Genomic DNA, 23,097 nt, shown 5'->3' with positions numbered 1-23,097 from the left:
AAACACTCAAAAACAAGCAATCCTGAAATCAAAGTAGATGCTCCACTAGGCTTCTGCGCTGAAACTCAGATCCTCCATGGTGTACCTGCGTTGCAAAGCAAGTGGGACAAAGGCCACCTGCGCTGAGCGAGATGGGACAAGTGGCACACTGAGTCATTGCTCTGGAATCTTCCAAAAATGACACCTGGATCAGGGATTTCGCCTTGTGATGAGTCAGAGGCTTTGTTTCTCCAAGTGGAAGCAAGGTTCTCCAAGTGGACTTAAGAACTGAAGATCAACTGAAGAGAGAGAGGACACAAGGCAGCTACACATCAGTTGCAAGCTGACTCATCCTTTCTCAATTCATCTATATATTGAGCTCTCTCTTATGAGCTCAAGAGGCTGGAATTTTGTGCAAAGTAATTATATGCTGTTGGTTTCACTATAGAGCTATTGGGTGATTGCTTGAAGGAGGTGAAGAGGAGAAATTCTTTCTGCTGGGAGGTGTTGCTGGATTGGAGCCTTCAATGGTTGTAACACTCTCAGAACCTTTACTTCTTCATTAATAAAAGCTATTGAGGTTCTTCTATATGCTCTTGTTTCAATGATATATTGTGATAATTGTATATTTGATTTACACTAATCCCTGAATCAGTTATGATTGCATGTTGCTTGTAGTTTCCTTCTTTGCTATTTTGCAGGATCTCATTGTAGCTGGGCCAGCAATAGAGCAAGGAGATGGGAGCAAGCAGCCATAGAGAAGAGTTTGGAATCAACATTAAGCGCAAGGCAACGGTTAGTGCATTCTTTCATTCTCTTTTGCTTTCATAAAGAAGTAAACCTTCCGTAGTTTCCTTTACAGTTGTTGCTGAGGTACTATCACCCTTAGAGTGGGATAGGGTCATCCGAATCGGATACTTTTCCCTACAACAAACTGGCGACTCCGCTGGGGACCGTATCTGTTTGATTGTTTGTAGTATTTTGCTATTCATTTCCTGAACAAAAGAGTACCAAATCGAAAAGCTTTTGACTATATCAAAAGCGAAGTAGAGGGCAGCTACTCTACCTCATTTCTGAGCATGTTCATGATTTGAAGAGCTGATCTACAAAGATCCTTGTAAGCTCTTAGTGATAGCTTTTCATCCTCCTAATCATCCCTTTGAGTGTGCTTGACTGATTGCTTCTGATTTGAGCAAAAACTGTGCATTTTTTAGAAAATTGTGACCCGGAAACTGTGAAAACGCAACTTTCGTTTTCCAAAGCAGGTAGTACACAGGCTACCTGCTTTGCAATGCAGGTCCCGAAGGGGCTACCTGCGCTGAGAGCCAGACTGGCTGTGCAGCACCTGCGTTGGCCCAATTTTGCCTAGTGCTGTTGGGGTTTCCTCCCTTTCTCTTGCCTGTTTTCACCATAGATTTGGCTGCCAGTTACCAGTCTTGTGCCTGTTCTGAAACCAACATTACTCGCCATCATTCCGCCTCTGTTATATAACGAAATTGTACTTGTTCTTTTGTATTTCTTATTTCATTTACAATTTCCCATAACGAAAAGTAAACTAGTCTTGCTTTGGCCTCTTAGATCTGAACCTGTGTTAGGCATTTTGCTGGTCTAAAGAGTTAGCTTGTTTGCTGTCCATAGCTGATTAGTCTTTTTACTTTCGTCATTATGGTTTGATTTCATGTATTTCCAGTGATTAAACAAGTAAATATTAAGGTATCTTTTGATTTTGGACTAGCTTGTTTACTTTCGCTTTAAATCGAAATCAAAGTTATATAACAGCTTTCTTTTTGTAACCCATCAACATTAAGAAAGTGAAAAGAAAATACATGCATTGTGCATTTTGCATCTGACTGTTTGCATGACGATTTAGGAAAATTTGCATTAGTGTGTGCTCTATGATCTGTGAGAAAAGATTTGCCTTTCTTCTCCCTCAGTAGTTAAGATTTTCAAAGTTGAAAGATTGAAAAGATTGCTTCTCATCTTAGACTGCATTCAGGAATTTGTTACATACATCTCGTGGTGATCCTTAAAGGCAAACTGCTAAGCAAGATCAACATTAAAATAAATTCAATTTACATAACAACGCTTTGTAACATAACGCAAACATATAGAGGTCTAGGTAGAGACGTGTTCCGGCGTCGTTAAACATAGTGACTGTCGATCTCTACGAAGGTGGGTGATTCCTCCTGAGAGTCGGTGGCACTAATACGGACTTGTGCTCCCACGTACCGTCGCGTATATATTGGGAGACCCATATAGGAACAAAGCCTTTATCCATAGGAAGCCGTGTCGACCGCCCTACTGATCGCGATGCAGTGAACACAGCATTCACGAAGATCGACCACCCGTACCGTAAAACGTATTCTGTGGTTTCGCGAAAAGTTTGGCACACCCTCTGCCTAGAACTCCAGAGAAGTTTCTTTTGGCCTTTTTCAAACTCTATAACTGAAAAAGTCCATCCGAGCATTTGTCACTTCGGGCTCGTTAAAACATCGAAGGAGACTAGAGTCATCTTTAGCTTTTTCTCGACTCTTAAAACATGAAAAAGCAAGTTTGTGTCTAAAGCATCGTTAATAAAATTTATTTTAATCGGAACATAATCACCTGTTATTCCCACGTTGATCTTTCAGTTGAAAAGTATGGAGCCCACCAACCAAGGAAGTAACCTTGGTGGAAGTCCAAATCCCTTCTCCTCTTGGGGAGAAGTTGGTGCGCCTCATATGGCCACATTGTCACTTCCAGGATTGACAATTGGCCTACCTGTATGGCTCTTTTCAACTAATGTAGTTCAGATCGCCACTAATCCTGAGCAGTCGAATCAACAGTCAGACCAGTCTAGAACTACCCACCAGCCTTCCACTTCTTACAATACTTCCTCTGATCCTTCATCTTCGCAAGGTAGAGCCGGCAAAATTCAGCCTCCCATGGAGAAGAAGGAAAAGAAGAAGAAAGAAAAGAAGCAGAAGGGGCCTCTGGCGAAGGCGACTGGGGGCAAGCAAAAGACATCTGACAAAAATCCACACACTGCACCAACCGGGCCTAAATCGCCATGTGTCATTTGCAAAGGGACCCATTTCCATCGTGATTGTCCTTGTATTCCCCGGATACTAAGGGACTGGTCCCCAAGGTTGCACAATCCGGTAGCATCAACCTCTGGTAGTCATGTTGATTGCAGTCCGTCAACTAGCGAGAGTGAAGGATGAAGAGGGAGACCAAGATCACCCTGTATGTTGTGTGAAGGCGATCACGCCATCCACCGATGTCCATTCTTAGATCAGGCAAAGAGAGTTTTGGAAGATCGTCCGGTTTCACCGTTACGACTTCCTCCTGGATACCAAAAACTCGCGCCTAATCCCTCGATAGTTGAAAATCCAGCTGGCCCGCTCAAATGGTCAGCTGAAGTGTCGGTCATTGAGAATGAACCTACTGAATCCAGACCAGACGAAAGTCTAAAGGTCGAAACGGTAGTTGACCCAGTTCTTCCTTCAGAGGTTTCATCCTCAAATGACACCGTCATTGAAGATTTATCTTCAAATGACACCCTCACTGAAGAGGATAAGGATGACACCGTCCATATTCTTTTCATCAACACAGACTCTGATGAGCATCAGGGCAATGCACCCATTCCTTTATCGCAGGAAGGAACATCGTCAGGGTCGTATCCGGCCGTATATTCGGTCCCACCACCAAGCAACCTAGTTGTATCCTTTGATTGGAATCAACTAGGCAGACCCCGGTTACCAGCCAGTATCCCATTCAGAATCATCGTCCAAATCTACAGAATGGTGATGGCAGGAACTATCATTGATGAAGGGGCATCTGTGAGTATCCTTTCCTCTATTGCTTGGAAAGCACTGGGTTCCCCGACGTTTTTACCTGAGATGAGAAATCTATTAGGTTTTGATAAAGGAACCAGTCACCCGTTAGGGATTCTCCCCAATGTTCCAATTACATTGAAAGGGAAGACAGTTCATATGAACATCATGGTCGTCCAGGGACCCTTGGTTTATAACTTACTCCTTGGACGAGACTATATATATTGCATGGAGGCGATAGTGTCCTCACTCTTTAGAGTTATGTGTTTTCCGCACGAAGGAAGAATGGTCAAGCTCGTAGACCAACTTTCATTTCCAGGATCTCGCATCGCAAATAGTCAAATACCATCCCTTAACGGTTTATTCACTCAAGGAATGCCTCCACCCCCGGTTCTACTTCCCGATGAATGCGAGTGATTCGGAAAGAAAAGAACTGGGACCCAGGGGGCATGCACCCTGGCCTGCCTTGGGCAGAGGAAACCTTGGGTATAAAGTTAATTTCCGCAGAAGAATGGGCTAGTCCGTACCCCGTCCGAAAAAGGAAGAGAGGGTTGTTCTAGGATAAAATTCTTTTGTCAAAGTTATGTGAGCGAAAAGATCGGCTCCCTTTGTCTAAAAAAGTAGGCTCTCCTAAGGAGGAGATCCATTTTTGGCGGCAAGTAGCCACCATCTTTGAATGTCAAGCCTCACCCATTAAAACATATGTTTTGAAGGATAAGTAGGTGCAGTCTCCAAAGAAAGAGATGAAATTGCTGCAACAAGTAGTCACCATCCTTAGCAACCTAATGATAGACATCGCCGAAAAGAGAGTTTAGTTTGCGGCAGCAAACAAAACCATTTTTCGGATAATAAGTAAGAGGAAGAATCTCAAAATTATACTTTATACCTGGGGGCATGCGAACCTTTTGGAGTGCAAGCACGGGACGACTATTTATTTTTTAAAATTTTTAGGTCCTCCCTTTAAACCTGTAGGTCTAACCCGTTAAACTCGTAGGATTAGCCGTTTCCAGCTTGCATAAAGAAAGGATGAAGGGAAAAAGTTAAAACCTGCCAAATTGGAGTAATTAGTGAGGTATCGCTCCTTAAATAAGATTACCTCACCTAAGGCATTCCTTGTATTAAGACTGGTATAAATTGAGCAAGGTTTGAACGCATTCAAGCTCGTTAAAAAATGAACTGCCCCATAAAGTTTAGGGGGCATATGCCTCGTCTGCATTTTTATGCTGGGGGCATCCATAATCGAGCAGTTTTGTACAGAGTTCATGCTCATTAAAAAATAAACATAAATTGTGAGCAATCTTTCCCTACAGTTCAAGCTCATCCAGAAAAATGAACCGGTAAATAACCTTGAGAAATGTAACCTTTGAAAACCATTTTAAAAACCTTTGGTCGTGTTCTTGCAATCTCACCTCCATCCGTTCATTTGGCCAATCGTTCATCTCCATATGTGTGTTTACCCATTTTGAGGAACAGCTGCGAAGAGTGATTTCACTTAGCCATCCTTGTGACACTACCGTGATTGGAAAATTCCAACCTGTACCTGGAATCTACTGCTATCCCTGTTTATCACTCGTTCCTCAAAAGACGAGTCTTCTTTGAGCTCTTTTCACTGACTCGTAAAATATGAAAAGTTTGCCGAGTTTTGGCCTTCCAGCTCGTTAAAAGGACCGGAAGAGCTATCCCTCCTCTAGATTTTAATCTTTTTGGACCTGAGGGATTATTGCACAAAAAGATCAAGCGCTTGTTTTGTTCGGCTCGTTAAAGAAATCGAAAATTCATCCCTTATGTATTGTTTTATACTTTTTCGGACTTAAGGGATTAGATGACGAAAAAGGAATTTTGGAGTTAACTTTCCGTACCTTTTCAGACTCTCTAAAAATGAAAAGGACCGAGTTTTCCTTGTCGTTAGACTCGTTAAAATGATTAAATAGCGACAAACTTGTCTTTAGACGAGAACGAGTTTCCCTATCGCTAGGCTCGTTAAAACATAGCGATGGGCTTGCCCGAAGGGCAGGTTATAGAACAAGCATATGTTATCCTCCTCAAGCTTGACAAAAATAAAGAGGTACTGGTCAGCAATGACTGGGGAAAAATTGGGAGAACCTCACAGCTTTAACGGTAGCAAGTCGCTCTTGAACATGACACTTTGTCCTCTGTATCACATCGGGTTGGGTTGTTTCATTCACCGGTCTCATAACCATGGTCCTCGCCACACCATCCACATTTGGGGTAATGCTACCAATCCATCACATCAGTGTCGTTATATGTTCAAGAGATGTTGTTCTGCAAAGAGTCAACCGTGTCCCATCCACTGCCATACATTGTCCTTCATCCATTTCATGATCGCCACCCTGAATCATACATCACAGTTTGTTTTCACCTCATCACAATCACTAGCTCCGTTCTGTGTCATTGATGTGGGATTCATTAAGGCCCTCCTTTGACGGATCACTCCTTGTCAACATCAGCTCACTATCCAAAAAGTTGATCTAGGAACACCCCCCTCAGTACTTTGAAGCTTGCATGCCTCAATGGCAAGTTTCTCACTTCCGGCGACAGGTATACATCAATGACCTTCGACCAGAAGATTTTGCATGGTGGTCGACGCCAAGTCCTTTATTCCCACCATGTGAATTGTACTGCCGTACCTTGAGGGTCATCATCCTTATCGGTGATTCCTCTCGCGCTTGTTAACGGTTTGCATCATTGACTGGTAATCAAGCGATGTCTTTCCATGTTCGACTTCAAGAAATTCTCAGATGGATCGACTTGTACATCAAGTGAAGATCGGAAGAGATTGAAGACCCCGGATCTAGTTTCATCCATCCGGGCTGCGATATATATTCAGGACATAAAGACATTTGATATGTACATCATTACAGCAGATGATCATCCTTCTCAAAGGATGATAATTTCAGCAGAGAATTATCGGTCTACAATCAGACGATCGTTTGTTCTATGTACCAAAATGTATTTATAAAGCTGAGCATGGGAATGCCCGCCTCAGCTAGATCATGAAAATGTATGAAAAATAATGTATTGTATTGTATCTTATTACAGGACACTTCTCAGCAGATTGAATGAACTTCAGATCCTCTCAATAAAGCATTTCACCCGATAAACGACCTCATACTTTAGGGGGCATCTGTTATAGACAATTTTGTGCCTTACAGCAACAGGCATGAATTGTCAATAATCCAAGGGATCCAAAGTTCCCTAAACATGATGTTCCTACCCCTAGAGGAACAAGGTCAGCAAACCAACAGCTCTCAGATCAGTTCTCCACCTGAAAACACTCAAAAACAAGCAATCCTGAAATCAAAGCAGATGCTCCACTAGGCTTCTGCGCTGAAACTCAGATCCTCCATGGTGTACCTGCGTTGCAAAGCAAGTGGGACAAAGGCCACCTGCACTGAGCGAGATGGGACAAGTGGCACACTGAGTCATTGCTCTGGAATCTTCCAAAAATGACACTTGGATCAGGGATTTCGCCTTGTGATGAGTCAGAGGCTCTGTTTCTCCAAGTGGAAGCAAGGTTCTCCAAGTGGACTTAAGAACTGAAGATCAACTGAAGAGAGAGAGGACACAAGGCAGCTACACATCAGTTGCAAGCTGACTCATCCTTTCTCAATTCATCTATATATTGAGCTCTCTCCTATGAGCTTAGGAGGCTGGAATTTTGTGCAAAGTAATTATATGTTGTTGGTTTCACTATAGAGCTATTGGGTGATTGCTTGAAGGAGGTGAAGAGGAGAAATTCTTTCTGCTGGGAGGTGTTGCTGGATTGGAGCCTTCAATGGTTGTAACACTCTCAGAACCTTTACTTCTTCATTAATAAAAGCTATTGAGGTTCTTCTATATGCTCTTGTTTCAATGATATATTGTGATAATTGTATATTTGATTTACACTAATCCCTGAATCAGTTATGATTGCATGTTGCTTGTAGTTTCCTTCTTTGCTATTTTGCAGGATCTCATTGTAGCTGGGCCAGCAATAGAGCAAGGAGCTGGGAGCAAGCAGCCATAGAGAAGAGTTTGGATTCGACATTAAGCGCAAGGCAACGGTTAGTGCATTCTTTCATTCTCTTTTGCTTTCATAAAGAAGTAAACCTTCAGTAGTTTCCTTTACAGTTGTTGCTGAGATACTATCACCCTTAGAGTGGGATAGGGTCATCCGAATCGGATACTTTTCCCTACAACAGAAGATATCTATGAACTCACAATAAGTATAAAGAGACTCAAATCTAGAGTGGAAAACAGAGGACCAATAGACCACTGATCTTGGATTGCCTTGGGCATCCTCTCTTTTGATTGGAAAAGAGAACTTCTGATGTTGATGATATAAGATCAAGTGGTAAATGTAAGAGGTATATCTGAACACTCTTTCTCTTGCCAGGTTCATTAGTTGCTCATGTATTTTGTCTGTTATATAGGTGGCATAGTCATAGCAGATAGGAGACTTGCCAGGAGCAAACATGAGCATCATTACCAGCACAGTTTGATCAACAAACTCAATTGAGTTGTAGCCCAAAATGGGACTAATCATGTCTGTAAGATCTCTGCCCAGTTGGTTGAGGTATACTTGATTGATAGGAGGATACAACACAGAGTCGGAGTCAATGTATAGCTGGTTTAATTTGGTGACCTGAGCATTTGTCATTCTGGCTCCTTGATTTATTAGGTCTACAAGTGATAGAGGGACCAGTTTCTTCTCAGTCCTGAAGCAGAGGATATCCTTGATAGCTTCTGGGGTGACATAAAACACAGTTGAGCCTGACGGGTCGAGAACTACCCTCTGAGTGGGGTCATAGTTTTCAGCACACATATGGATCAAATCAGGGAATTGTCTAACCTGTGGGAGCTTAAAAATAGGGAGGAATGAGTCCCATATGCCCAGCACATCTATTCCAGTCTCATGCTTGGCCTTCAATTCATTGAGCAGGTGAATGTGGAACTTAGTCCTCATCAGCATTTCCTCTGAAATCTGATAGTCCATGTCTGCCAGAGACTGCCATTCCAATTTCCTCTGAGGGGCATTCAATGGAGCAACGTTCAACGCTATTGGAGCTACGGGTGGGTCCATGATTTCTCCTAGGATTATGGATGGAGTTGCTATGCAGAGTAACACAAAGAGTTTTCTTTGAGGGAGAAATGTGAATTGTATGGAACAGAGGGTGAGTGAAACAGCTGCAGCAATTGAAATACTGTTTGAAGTGCAAATAAGACCAATGTGTGGTCTCAATCTGTATTTTTTAGCAGGTAGGTACAGTTTGAGTAAGTTGTTTCGCGATTGCGCGCACAAAGTACAGTTTTTTATGAAAATGTGGGCAAACAAGGCTCAGCTGGTGTTTTTCGAGCTCACAGTTGTAAATGGGGGCTAGGCACAAAGATTTCGCCGGTGAATTATAAGTTTCGGTGTCTCTTAATCTTTTCGAGGGAATTCACAGACAAATTAGGCATATGAAGGATTTACAAAGGTAAATACCTGGTAAACAGCGAGCAATGGTCACGAATGTCTGTAGAAATGGCGCGTCGGAGGTCTCCCAATTGATTTCAGCAGGGTGGTGCAGGTTAGGACGTAAAAATCATGCAGAGACAGCAATAGCGCTTTTGGAAAAAGTATGAAAAAATGCGAAAATCGGCCTAAATATTGATTTTTTGCATATTGGCGCGTTTTTTGGATGACGTCAGCATGACGTCATCAGCTGGGGTCAAGGTCGGATGACGTCAGCATGACGTCATCGGGTGATGTGGCGAGCTATGATTGGTCCACGGGGATGATGAGGTGGCGGACATATCAGCACGGGGGCGGACGAAGGAGCTGACGCGACAGCGGGGTGGCACTGACGTGGGTATGACGTGGTGGTGACGTTGGCCGGGCGGATTGACCAAGAACCGGAAGCGGTTAGCGGTTTCTCATCGCACCGCTTTTGATACGGAAGGGGAATTGTCAGGCGTACCTCCGATGAGCTGTGGGGATGACGCGTGGTGGAGGCCTGACGTCACCCTCTGACAGATATCGGAAGGTATCTGTCGGACGTTGGGGATGCTCCGATATGAATGAGGACCGTCGGATCAAAGGGGTCTGATCCGACGGTTGACGGGTTAGTGAAATGATCGGACAATACGGATGGGGGCGGGGGTTATTTTAATATTTATTTCGGGATCTGTGCTTGGCGAAGACCTCTTGGTATAGGCGGATTTATAAAGGTTTTTCAATGCCCTTTCAATATAAAAATAACACGGCGCCCATACTTTGGATAAATGAGAAAAGTGGGTTTTTTGTTTATTTTGCAAATTAAAGCGGGTATAGGTAGAACAAGGTCTTTTATAAGGTTTTCTTTAGCAAATGAAGGTTTTAATGGGTCAAATGAATTCAGAAGATGGGAGGGGGTTTGGCCTAGGTTTATCAAAGTGACCAGATGTCATTTGATCCCTGACAGAGGACTTATTGGCTATAATTCCAAGGGGAGGGATATTTATACAATGTTTTGGGGTTTATACACCATGGTGTTATAGTACTAGGGAAAAGGTAACATGGGGGAATTATGTAATAGAGTTAGGGTTAATATGGCTGAAAGGTGTGGATGAGGGGAGATAACACTAAGTTTATTTGAAAATAACTTAGCTTAGGGAGTAGATCAAAATAAAAAGAGTTTTAGACAAGAAATGTGGCTTCTAATAGGACTAAGAACCACCATAAAACCACCAATTCCTCCATGAATCTCTACTGATGATGGGATGTTAGTAATGAATGGGAAGAGGGGAGGAAAGGAGGTTAGACATGCTTCTTTGCTTGCTGCAACCTGATGGAGAAGAAAACCTTCTCAATTCATTGATTTTGCTTTATGAACAAGGCTACCACACATGAAATTTGTAAGAAATTATATTTCTGCAACCCCAACTTCCTACCCATCTATTTGCCTAGCATTTTTTTGTTTCTTCTTGGAGGGTGCACTTAGGCTTGCAGACCCTTATTTGCCTTTTCTTTTCTTTGGCTTTTTTCTTTTGTTTTTCTATCTACTTCTACCCTTATTTCTTCCAAGGTCCCAGATTAAGTAGTTGGGAGCCTTTCTTCTCTACCTAAACTACTTGTCTGCCAAGATTAAACAGTTTGGACAGACTTCTTTCTCTATTTTACAACTGAAAATTTAAAACATGGCATGATCCAGATTAGGCTGTTGGATCATCCATCAAAATTGAGTCCACATCAAGCTATATACAAACCTAGTTTCCTCATGGAAATATGGGATCTTTGTATCATCAAAGCAGAGCATATTTGGACCTTTCCTTGCCAATCATGAAATATGAAACCTATTGGTATAGGTAGCTAACACCCCCCACACGTGCCTGAATGACAATCATTCAGGACTTTTTCGGCCTCCTCATGGGTGAGGCACCTCCGCAGATTTGTATTGATACCACGACGGTAAAGCGTATCACTGACGATCACGTAGTCTTTTGCTTGGTACTGAATTCATCATTGTTTTGAGCGTGAGGTATTAGACCTATAAGTTTGGGTTTGGAGATAGATTATTATATCTCCATACCATGGATCGCTTGAAGATATCAGAAACAAATTTTCATCTACGATCACTTCTTCGGATGTTGCATCATTGGACGGCGATGGGAGATTGCATAGTAACTCCGCAAAAACTAGGGATTTCTTTGATTTGGATTTTTTGTCCAGATCAAACTCTTGTAAAATTGCTATCCATTTTGAATATTTCCCCCCTAGCAATTGTCGCGACAATATATAAGTCATGGGGTTTCAATATGATAAAATGGTAGTTTTTCTGAAGAGGACGTAGTGTCGAAATCTCTGTATCGTTTGAACAGCTGCTAGGGCTAGCTTTTCAACATAGGAGTGCTTCATTTCCATATCACTTAAGTTTCGGCTTAAATAATATATAGGATGTTCAATTATGTTGTCTTCTTGAACTAATACCATCGCTATGCTCGTATCTGCTACATCCAGATATAGGTTAAAGTCTTTTTGATAATCAGGAGCATACATTAATGATTCTTTTATCAGGGATTCCTTTAGAGCATCAAAGGAAGCTTGCACGACCTAGTCCCAGATGAAGGGCACTTATTTTTTCAATAGACGAGTATAACCTTTAGCAAGTTCAAAATAATTTGGAATGAACCTCCTCAGAAAGTTTGCTTTCCCTTGGAGTCTCCGAATCTGAAGCAAATTCGAAGGTGGAGGCAAATCGATGACTGCCTGAACCTTACATGGGTCAAGACAAATCTCGTCCTTTGAGACCAAAAAGCCAAGTAAACGACCAGAACTGACACAAAACACACATTTGTGCGGATTGAGTCATATCTTGTAGTGTCGGCAACGTAGAAATGTCGCTCTCAAATGCTTTGGATGATCAGTCCACTTTCGCGAATGAGCTGGAAGATCGTCGAGATAAGGTTGAATGATGTTCTTGATGTCATGGAAGGCATAATTCATTTCCCTCTAAAATGTTGCCCCTACATTCTTTAAACCAAAGGGTAGCTTGTAATATGCGAATGTGCCCCAGATACAAATAAATGCAGTGTTTGACTGGTCCTGAGGGCGGATATTTATTTGATTATACCCAAAAAATCCATCCATAAATGAAGATATTTGACATCCGGCGCATTCATCAATTATCTGGTCAATGAAGGGTGTAGGGTAGTTGTCTTTCAGACAAGCTTGATTTACATCCCTATAATCGACGCACACTCTAATTGTTCCTTGTTTTTTCATTACAGGAACAATATTCGATACCCAATCAGTTAGAGGAACCGGGTAAATAAAACCATCATGGAGGAGTTTTTCAACTTCCGCCTTGATGGCAACGGCTTTCTTGGGATGCACCTGCTAGAGCCATTGTCGTACCGGTTTGACATCTGGATACATCTTAATTTTGTGTTCAACTATGCTCGATTCAATGCCTGGAATTTCGTCAAATGACCAAGCAAAGACATCTCTAAACTCGCGAAAAAGAGCGTGATATACTTCCAGTTCTGAAGGAGAACAAGATTTACCGACATGAATATTCTCTACAACATCTGTTTTGGTCGCGATATTTATGGCAATAGTCTCTTCAATATTGGATAGGTTTCACTCGAAATCCACTGTATTTATAGTATTTGATAGAAAATCAAAACCTGAGGGATGATCAAGGTCACTAGAACTATCCTCCTTACAATTTGGAAGATGGGAACGATGGTGGTAATCTTCCCATGGTGCCCCTTCAATCATCATTGATTGAACAATTCCTTCGTCTGTAGAGTGTACTTGCGACCAAGGATCTGAAGGGGTGCCATATTCCTTAGACCTATCTATCCAAACACTTGATGAGCATTGATACGGGTTTGCCTCCCATATTGAAAACATTGATTGCTATAATATTTTCATTGGGCTTAGAGGCAATACCTGTTGATGATCCATGTTAATATCGTTTTCTGACATCTTTTGAATAGAAGATATCATATTGTAGGTTCCTACTTTAGCCACTTCCTCCAAATTGATCGGAGGTGGTAGGGAAAAATATCCCATTAATGTGGGGTCTTTTAGTAGGCCTACTCCGATATTTTGAAGCAAATTAGGGCTTCCATGGATCATTGGAATGTTTCCCGTAACTTGTGAACTGTTGGGGAGAAATGTTTGTTGGTCGACGATTGTAATTCCTCCTTGGAAAGGAAATGCAATCTTTCTAAAGTAGGTCGACACAACAGCAGCCATGGCATATATCTAGGGCCTTCCCAATAGGATTTTGTAATCGTTTCTGTTGATAACTTCAACATCAATCTCCATTGTTTTGCCCCCTAGTTCGACTTGCAAGTTACTCAATATCCCATATGGGGTGTATGTTCGTCCATCAAATGCTTTTAATGTCGTCAATGATCGCGACAAGGGTGGAGATCCTAAAGTTTTCCAGCAACTCATCGACATAATACATGTAGATGCCCCCTCAGCAATAATTTTTTGATGAACAGTTTTGTTGAGGGCTTTCACTTAAATAAGGAAAGTTAGTTGAGCTGGTAACTGAGGGTCATATCCTTTGTGATTAAAGGCCACAAGATTGGAATCCGCTGGTTCAATCCCACTTATCGTTGATAATAAAGCCTCCTTTTGGGAGGGGCAATTTTGCAGTACCTCAATCGTAGACATCGCGGACAGCGATTGGGCTAGATCCTCCACTATATTATAGTGTTTTGCTGCTCTGGCACGAGGATTAAATGTTGATTTGTGTACTACTCCCTTTAGCGGTTTTATTGTTAACTCAGGAGTGATGGGTGGCACAACTTCAGTCGAAGTTGTTGTCGAAATACTAGGTTGATAATTATCCTTGTTGTTTGACATCTGTGGATTCCCATAATCTTTATTCCTTGTCGATATCAAAGCATCATTTAGCAGCTTTGAAACAGACAATATTAGCACTTGGGATGGGGAAGCATTGTCGCTAGCAACCATATTTGTTCCTGGGTTTGGAAACGGATCAATCAATACTTCCGAGGTTTTTGAACTCTTAAAGAATTTTCTAAGCTCAGCTTTATATGGACACTCTCTAGTCCAATGATCCTCATCACATATTAAGCATGGACGATTTGGTTTCCTATCTCCATAAGGGTTTGCAGAAGATTTTTCAGGAGACAACTCCTCCTGTTTCTTCTTCTTCCCTTTCTTTTTCTTCTTGCCTCCTGGTTGCTTGGTTTCTTTGCCTTTGTAAGTTGACACGGCATTTACTTCCGAGGCTAGAAGTTCTTCATTTGCATTTTGACTTGAAACCGTATGGGCCTTTTTTGACGTAGCCTTTACGGTTTTCATGGTAGTCGTACCTATCATGCCATCATCGGCATGAGAGTCTTTGTTTGATTTAGGAGGGAGAGGAATGGAGAATTTTGGTCTAGGAGCGTCAGGGATTTTATCATAGAGCATGCCAGACTGAGTATAGATCAAGTCTAGATATTATGCACGAGAAATAACTTTCTCTTCAGTGACGACCCCTCCCTTTGCCACATCTTCTGTAATAGAAGGTAACAATGACTTAATAAACTGTTCAGCCAACAGCTAATCAGGAACATATGTTTTTACCATTCTACGATGACACCGCCACTCATGAATATGATCGGATATGTGAGTGGCTATCGTTTGCTTGAAACTGGTAAGCAGTTCTGTTCCTATTTCGTACCTTATGGGTAACTGAAAATGGGTTAAAAAGGTTGTGGCTAGGGTACTTAAGTTATCAAACGAAGCTCTAGGCAATTCGATATACCATTTTGCTACTGGACCAGTTAACGTTCACTGAAAAAGGTGAAGCCTGATCGAATCATCATTGAGAGTGTTGGACGAACACCACAGATGAAAGGTCATCACATGATTTGACCGGTCTTCACCTGGATTTCCATTAAATTTAGGAATATCTGACGGAATTTTATGTGTAATTGCTGGCCACCAAGGGGCGTAAGGAATTGGATCATTCATTAGTTGATTTAGATCTGGTAACTCTAAAGTCGCCATGAAAGGAAACTATTGATTCAAGTTCGGCAAAGCATACCACGGATAAGATGGGATTGCCTGAGCAATTAGTCTTTTCATACCAGCATAATGCTTTTGATGTTGGTAACTTTGTTAAGGTTGATGGGCATGACCATTATGATATGGTTGATGTTGACCGTTTTGAATGTACGGCTGCCCATTACTTGCAAACACTTGTTGCTCATATCCTTGGTAAGCCTGTTGGAATTGCGGTTGTTGGTATTGCGCCAGCCACAGTTGTGAAGCCATGAGTTGTTGCCCAGTACTGATTTTTTGACCAAGATGGGGGATGATGGTCCCCATTTCAACCTGTGTCATTCCACTAGTCGGTGATTGCGGTTGCGTCGTAGGGACAAGAAGTTGTTGCATTACAACCTGAGAAACCTAAGGTTGGCATACAACAAGCAACACTTGTACTTGCGACACTGCCACAATAGCTGGCGTAGTGGGGATATTTAACATAGGTAAACTTTGTTGCATTGAGTATACAACTCTTGGTTGTTGAGGCAAGATTGGCACCCAACCACTAGATGTAATTCCAGCATAACCTAAGTTTTGTTGTGAACTCCCGCATGGTTCTTCTCCCGAAGAAGACAATGAAAGGGTATATGGCCCTCCATACGGTGATAATTCAGTGCTCAAAGGAATAACTTGCCTTTGGGGACCAGATTGCCCAAATTAACACTGTGAAGGATCAATTTGTTGAGACTCAACATAAGAGATTCCAGATACAATTCTAGACGAACAAACGGGAACAGTCCATACTGTCGAAACAGCCCCTGGATGGACTCCATCCAGCGATTGAGAGCTAGTTGGGATAGATGGTACGCCGGCGAACATTGTCGGAGTAGCAGCAGGAAGTTCTATCGTTGCTGTGTTTGATGACACAGTCCTAGATGTCGACAATTTTTCAGACATATTTAGTCTATCCAAAAGATTCCTTAGCGATTCTTCAAGAACTTTCAATGGCGGGAGACTAACTTCTGATGAAGAAGGATATAGGGTGATCCCAGCTCCAAATTGCGATGGAGTGTTAGATGGGGGATCTTCCACAATCTCTTCTATGGCAATCAATCCAGGCGGAAGAGGCAGAATGTCAGGTCCATAAAATATTTCTGGTGCCAGAGAAGGTATAGGTTCTGCAGTGACAGATGTTTGGGGAATAACACCTTCCAAATCAGCTGTAGATGGAGCCAGTTCAAGAATAGAAGTGTTTACCGTCACACTAGGATCAGTTGTAATGTCCTTTTATGGCTACGGAATTTCTTCTGTAGAGGCAGGGGTACCAGAAATGTTCAGAGTAACCGGAGTTTCTGAGGATGTCCGAGTACTTGCTCCAACTAAACTAGGGGACTTCGATCCGGCCAAATGAGTTCGCTTTTTCTGAAATAGTTTCGTTTCTGGAGTCAACAATAGTTGACTCGTAAGACTCCGCGAACGATCGGGTTTTGATTGACTTTCTTCCATGATTGCGGATTACTTGATCAACTCAAAATAAAAAGGGAAAAAATGATTCTGAATTAAATTAATTTTAGACACTTTGACACAACTTGTTTTTTCAATTTTTAAGGGTCGAGAAAAAACAAAATATGACTCTAGTTGCCTTTGATTTTTAATGAGCTTGAAGTGAAAAGTGCTTATATGGACCTTTTCCTTTAAGGAGTCTGAAAAGGAACGAAAGAGACTACTCTGGAAATCTAGACAAAGGGATTACCAAACCAATCACAAAACTGCATAATACGTTTTATGGTACGACAGTCAATCTTCCCGAATGTTGTGTTCAGTGCATTCCGATCGATAGGGTGGCAGACACGGCTTCCTAAGGATAAAGGATATGGCCTATTGTGGTCTCCCAATATATACTTGACGGTACATGGGAGCACAAGTCCGTACTGGAACTTATCGTCTCAAAGAGGAGGAATCACCCAACCAACAATGAAAGCAACAGTTACCAGGCTTTACGACGCCGTAATATGTCTCTAGAATAGACTTCTAGATGTTGTGCATTAGGTTCCAAAGCATTTTTAGGTTCATTAAATTTATTTTACAGTTGATCTTGCTTAAGAAATTTTCCTTTCAGGTTCGCCACGTGATGTATATATACAGTTCCGAAAATGCAATCTAAGATGATAAACAATCATTTAATCTTCTTTTTGCAATGAAAATCCTAGCTACTAAGGAAAGAGAACTGAGGGTCTTTCAACATAGAGCACAGAGCACACACTAGATGCACTGTCCTAAATCAACAAGCATTCTAAATGCAAATGCACATGCATGTATTTGTTTTCAGCCTTCTTAATGTGTGAATGACAAGAAGAATGCTAAGTACAAATCTGAATTATCTTTTCAAAGCGACAATACTAACAATTTTTCTTCAAAATACGGAAAGGAAGATAATGACGACACTTTGCGATTTTGAATTTAAAACTGCTTTCGACACTTGAAAAATCACTAATTCAAATCTAATACAAGAGTAACAGTATAATCAACTATCAAGAATAATAGGATTCTTTTCTATGATTGAAAACAACACTTGCAACACTTCCAAATCAAGAAATGACAGTTCAATTAAGCTACTTCTTTGTAAAAGTGAACTAAAAATGGCACACAATACATAAAAACATTTACAGTTCTTTACACAATGGAGGTGGAATGATGGAAAGGAAGGGGCTTTCCATAGAGGTATACTAATCACAGACATCGAAACTCCTGAATAGAGCTGAAGAGAGTGAAGAAAAACCAAAGTATGAAGGCAAAATTAGCCTTTTCTGACCATCGCACCTGTTGCACAGGGAATCCAGTATGCATCCCACCTACTGCACATGGGAGGTGCGATTCATACGATGGTACCAGTGCGAGACTTTTACTTGGTCTTTGGTCACGATTTGCAGCTCAGTTCAGGGATTTAGGCCGAGCAAGTGATGTTCATCACAGGGGTTGATCTAAAGAGGTTACTAGAGCCACCACTAGGGCAATTAGAAAGTTTGCTAAATTGGTTGTTCAATTTATAAACAAAACCCGGAGATAGACTGAAGCAGCATTGATCTACTTTGCAATTGCATAGCAAATGCAGTTCGAAGGCTAGTTGGCTTGAATTCAGGCTCCGCCTGTAAGTTTATAAAACAAACAAATATAGACAAGCAAACAATCTATTCTATCCCCAACGGAGTCACCATTTTGTTATCGGGAATAGTGTCCACTCGGAGCTGCTAATCCCACTAAGACTGGTAGCTATTTTATAAACAAACAAACTAAAACTACTTTCACTTTCCTTTATGAGAAGTAGATAGGAGGGGAACAAAGGATACCAACATCAGTCTTGCACTGGGTTCTTTTCTTGGTTCCTCTCCCTTTTGATAGATCTTTTCCGCTTCTTCTTCGTCTACCCAGCTTCAGAGAGAACCTGGGGAATCAAAGTAGCATAATACTATGGAAGAATAGGGATCTACAGTCATAAACAATACAGGACCAGATATGTATTGACCACACAAATGCATATACAATCTAACATACAAGAATGTGGAGGATAACTTGAATAGCTTTATTAATATCAAGAATAGAAAAGAGGATTACAACCAATTGTTCTGACCCAGCATCATCCTCCAGCATGAAAGCCCTTCTTCACCTCATGTAAAGCTTAAATCACCCAACACTATGATGTTGCACCAGGAAACCAATAGCACTTCCTTACAAGATACAAGATTCCAGCCTCTGGATCTCTGTGATGAGGGATCCATATATAGATGATTGTAGGGGGGTGAGTTAGCTTCTAGGATTTTGATTAGTGTCCTCTCTCTGATAGTTCTTGATTCCACTTGAAGATTGATGATCTCTTACTCATCCCTGGGCAAATTCAGAGAGGCAAGTGTCAGAGGAGAAGTTTCTGGAAGATTCCATGATCCTCCACCTTGCAAACTGTCCCTGCCATTTGTCCATTCTCGCCCATCGCACCGTACATAAGGGATTTCCAGTATGCATCATAGCCTTTACACTGAGTAGGTGGGATGCATCACACCCTCTGCACTAGGCATTTAGTATGGTCCAGTTTTGATCAGTTCTGATCAGTTTTCTGTGGAGAACTTCTGGGAGATGATGTAATCAGATGACCTTGTTCCTTTAGGGAGTGAAGCAACACTTTCAGGGACTTAGGAGCCCTTTTTTATGGACATTTATGATTGGAGTTGTAGTGCCCAAAAATGTCTATAACACATAGGATTCAGCGAGTCTGTTGTCACTTTATATGGAAGGATCACAAGGAAGGAAAACCCTATGAATGGGTCAAATGGAGTAGGATTATAACTCCTAAAAAATGATGAGGTTCGGGCTTAAAACATCTCCCTGCTTTTTCTCAGGCACTGGGAGCAAAACTTGGTTGGCTACTCCTAAAGCACAAGATCCTTTGGTTGGAGGTGGTCACCTACAAATACATATGGCCGAGCTTTGCCCTGGATTAGCTAAGACTATCCACATGGAACAAGAAATGTATCTTAGTGATCTAGAGGGATGTAATAAACACCCTTCCCATCATAAGGAGGGGTCTCATATGGAGGATTGGAAATCATGGGTCTGTCCGCATTGGGATCGATCCATGTATTGGAAGTGGGAAATCCTACCAGTTTCCACCGGATCTGATTACTCTACTCAACCACAATGGAGTGCACTACATTTCACAACTCATATACCCTCACAACACAACTATTAATCAGCAAGCATGGAAAACGGGGGAGGTATGGGACATCCAGACCAATGGAAAAGGTAGTGGATGAAATACTTGCAGGCACTAATCGAATCCCATGTGCGACTAAGGGAAAATGAGGATGACCTGATCTCGGGTTTTGCAAAGAAAAAGAACTCCACCCCTAAGGATGGTTATGATATCATACATGCTAACCACACTCCGAATAGCCTAGAGAGTTGGTGGAGTAATATATGGAATTTAAAAGCCCCACCGCGCACTCAATTACTGATGTGGAACATCATCATGGAAAAAACACCATCTGGATCCAATCTCAAGAAACGGGCATTTGAAGGATCGACTTGGTGTTTTTTATGCTGTGTAGAGGAGGAACCGATCCAACACCTATTCCTCTAATGTACCACAACACAACAAATCTGGGCACAAGTCCTTCATACACTAAAAATCCCACTTACTTGAAACAGGGATGCTATTCCTACTGCCTGGAATAGGTGGTGGGAATTAGCAACAATCCTGAGAGCTCAAAACCTATCGTTATTGGTTTACTGGTACATATGGAAGTGCCAGAACAACATTATTTTTAGAGGAGAAAATATGGTTTGGCCACAGATCATACCAAAAATCTGTATGAGTTACTTGGAAATCCCTGCTAAGGAACAAGTAATCAGGACCCGAAACATCACTCTGGAAGTCATAGACAAAGAACATCCCTGGGCCTACTTCAACAGAGCTTCAAAATAACAGGGTTGTGGTGGAGGCATAATCCTTCATCTGACTAAATCACATTTTTTTCACATATGCATGGGGTTGGGAGATGGCACAAATAATTTTGTGTAGCTGCTCACACTCTGACACCTCTTATACTTTGCTTTACACAAACATTGCAGACAGTTACAAATATATGGAGATTCCAAGATAGTTATAAACTGGTTCAACTGCTTAACAACATGCCATGCATATACACTCAGAACTATTTTGGATGATATTTTATTTCTCAAAACACATTTTGATCATGTCTTATGCACTCATATCTACAGGGAGCATAATGAAGATGCGGAAAAGTTATCAAAAGAAGAAACACATCATCCTCGAGGAGAATGGCTGATTATGGAGCACTCACCTGAGCGGATCTATCGCTTCTTCCACAGACCATATATGGAACAGGAACTACAGAGGGCAGACAAGCCCTAACTTATCAGTTTTTTGTTTATATATTTTTGTCATACAGAACAGCAATCACCAAGGGTGAAATTTTGAAATATGTAATTAATTTGTATATGATCAGTTGCTATCAGTATACCCATCACAGGGTCATTTTGTAGTACTTTACAATTTTACAAACACTTCATAGTTGACCATGATGATGGTACTTGCATATTCCTATGGCATTTACAACATGTAATTTTCAAATATTAATGAAAATTACAATATTTTCTCCCCAGAAAAATAAAAAAATAAAAAATAAAAATAAATAAAAAATAAAAAAATAAAATAAATGTAAATAGTAAATAATGGAAAATGAAGAGTCATCGGGAGGATAAACCCAAGAGTCACTCCCTCATGTATATAACCATAAGTAATATTAATGAATAAGAATAATTGATTTGAGGAGTTACCTCCTGGTGTGATAGTTCGTTTACTAACAATTCCAGGTTTTGGTGTAATGGAAATCTTGATTCCAACACGATTGTGGTAGAATAGATAATTATTCTATGGGATATCCTTTTAAGGAAAAGAAAAACTTCCATAAGGAAAAAAAATATTATAGTGATCATGATGATGAATAGGTCAATGATTCAGATGATGAAGAACCAAATATGAGAATAGATTCATTCTAGGGACTCATAAAATATTCAGAGACCAAACACAAAGATGAAGATCTTCAAGAAAAGTTGAATAATAGTGAAAATAAAAATGCCAAGCTCAAAAAACTAAAAATAAAGAATTAAGAATCCTGCTTGAAAAATGTGATGAAGAAAATATTTCCTTAAAGGTTCAACTTGAAGATACAAATAGAGTTGAGTAATTAATAAAGACTCACATGATGAAGAAAGAAGAATATTGTTTGAAGCCGAAAGAGGAAATTATGACATTGAGGGTTGAAGTTGATAAGCTTAACAAAAACTTGAACAACTCACTAGTGATGTATAACATTCTCAACTGTCAAAAAATTCTCCATGTGATAAAACAAGTCTTGGTTGCGAAAGCACATCTTCAAGCATGAATAACACAATCTTCAAGCCTTTAAAGGAGAAAATTGAAGGAGAATATGTTATGCAACTAGATCACAAAACAGGAGAAAAGATAGATCAACTACTTCAAAATCATCCTCTTCAAGGGGGAAACCTCTTTTACATTACAGAAATGAACAATTCTTGGATGATTCAAATGAAAAAACCTCATTTCTATAAATAGGAGTCTAAGGGGTCACAATATAATCATAGTCGGCATAACAATAATAATGTAAGGGCACAACAATATCAATTGTGGGCTTCTATGGGGCACAATAATAATAATGTGGGGAAAACATGGGCACAACAATAACAATAAGGGGCTACAATGACAATAATAATAAGGGAATACAGTAGTATTACAGGGACCTAACATGCCCCTCTCCTTCAAACAAGTGTTTTTCTCAACACTTGAGTAGTTATGGATGCTTCTATATAAAATTCTCATCCTCCCATGTGGAATATTCAGAGGGTAAGTTCTTCCACTTGATGAGATACTCTATATTGATCGATTCCTTAGCTATCAATTTCTTGTTTTTGTGACTGCCTCAAGTTCCAATATCATTTTTCCTTCCTCGTCAATTTCTGACAATATTTTTTGAACTGGGATTTTGTCACCTATAACCTTCTTTGATCATCAAACATGGAAAACTAGGTGCACTCGGGAAGATGCGGGAAGCTTTAATTTGTATGCCATAGTACCATTCTTTTGCAACACCTTGTACAGACCATAATACTTTGGTGATAAGTTATTATCCTTCTTAGCTTACTTGAGAGACACTGTTTGTATGGTTGTAGTCGTACAAATACCCAGTTACCTACATCAAAACTTATTTTGCTATGATGTTCACCTAC

Source organism: Pinus tabuliformis, chromosome 1_1 (genome assembly GCF_031772625.1).
Source record: "Pinus tabuliformis cultivar Carrire ecotype Pingquan chromosome 1_1, CPIR1, whole genome shotgun sequence".
NCBI lineage: Eukaryota > Viridiplantae > Streptophyta > Pinopsida > Pinales > Pinaceae > Pinus > Pinus tabuliformis.
The sequence above is the reverse complement of the archived record's forward strand: the minus strand, read 5'-3'. Positions refer to the sequence as shown.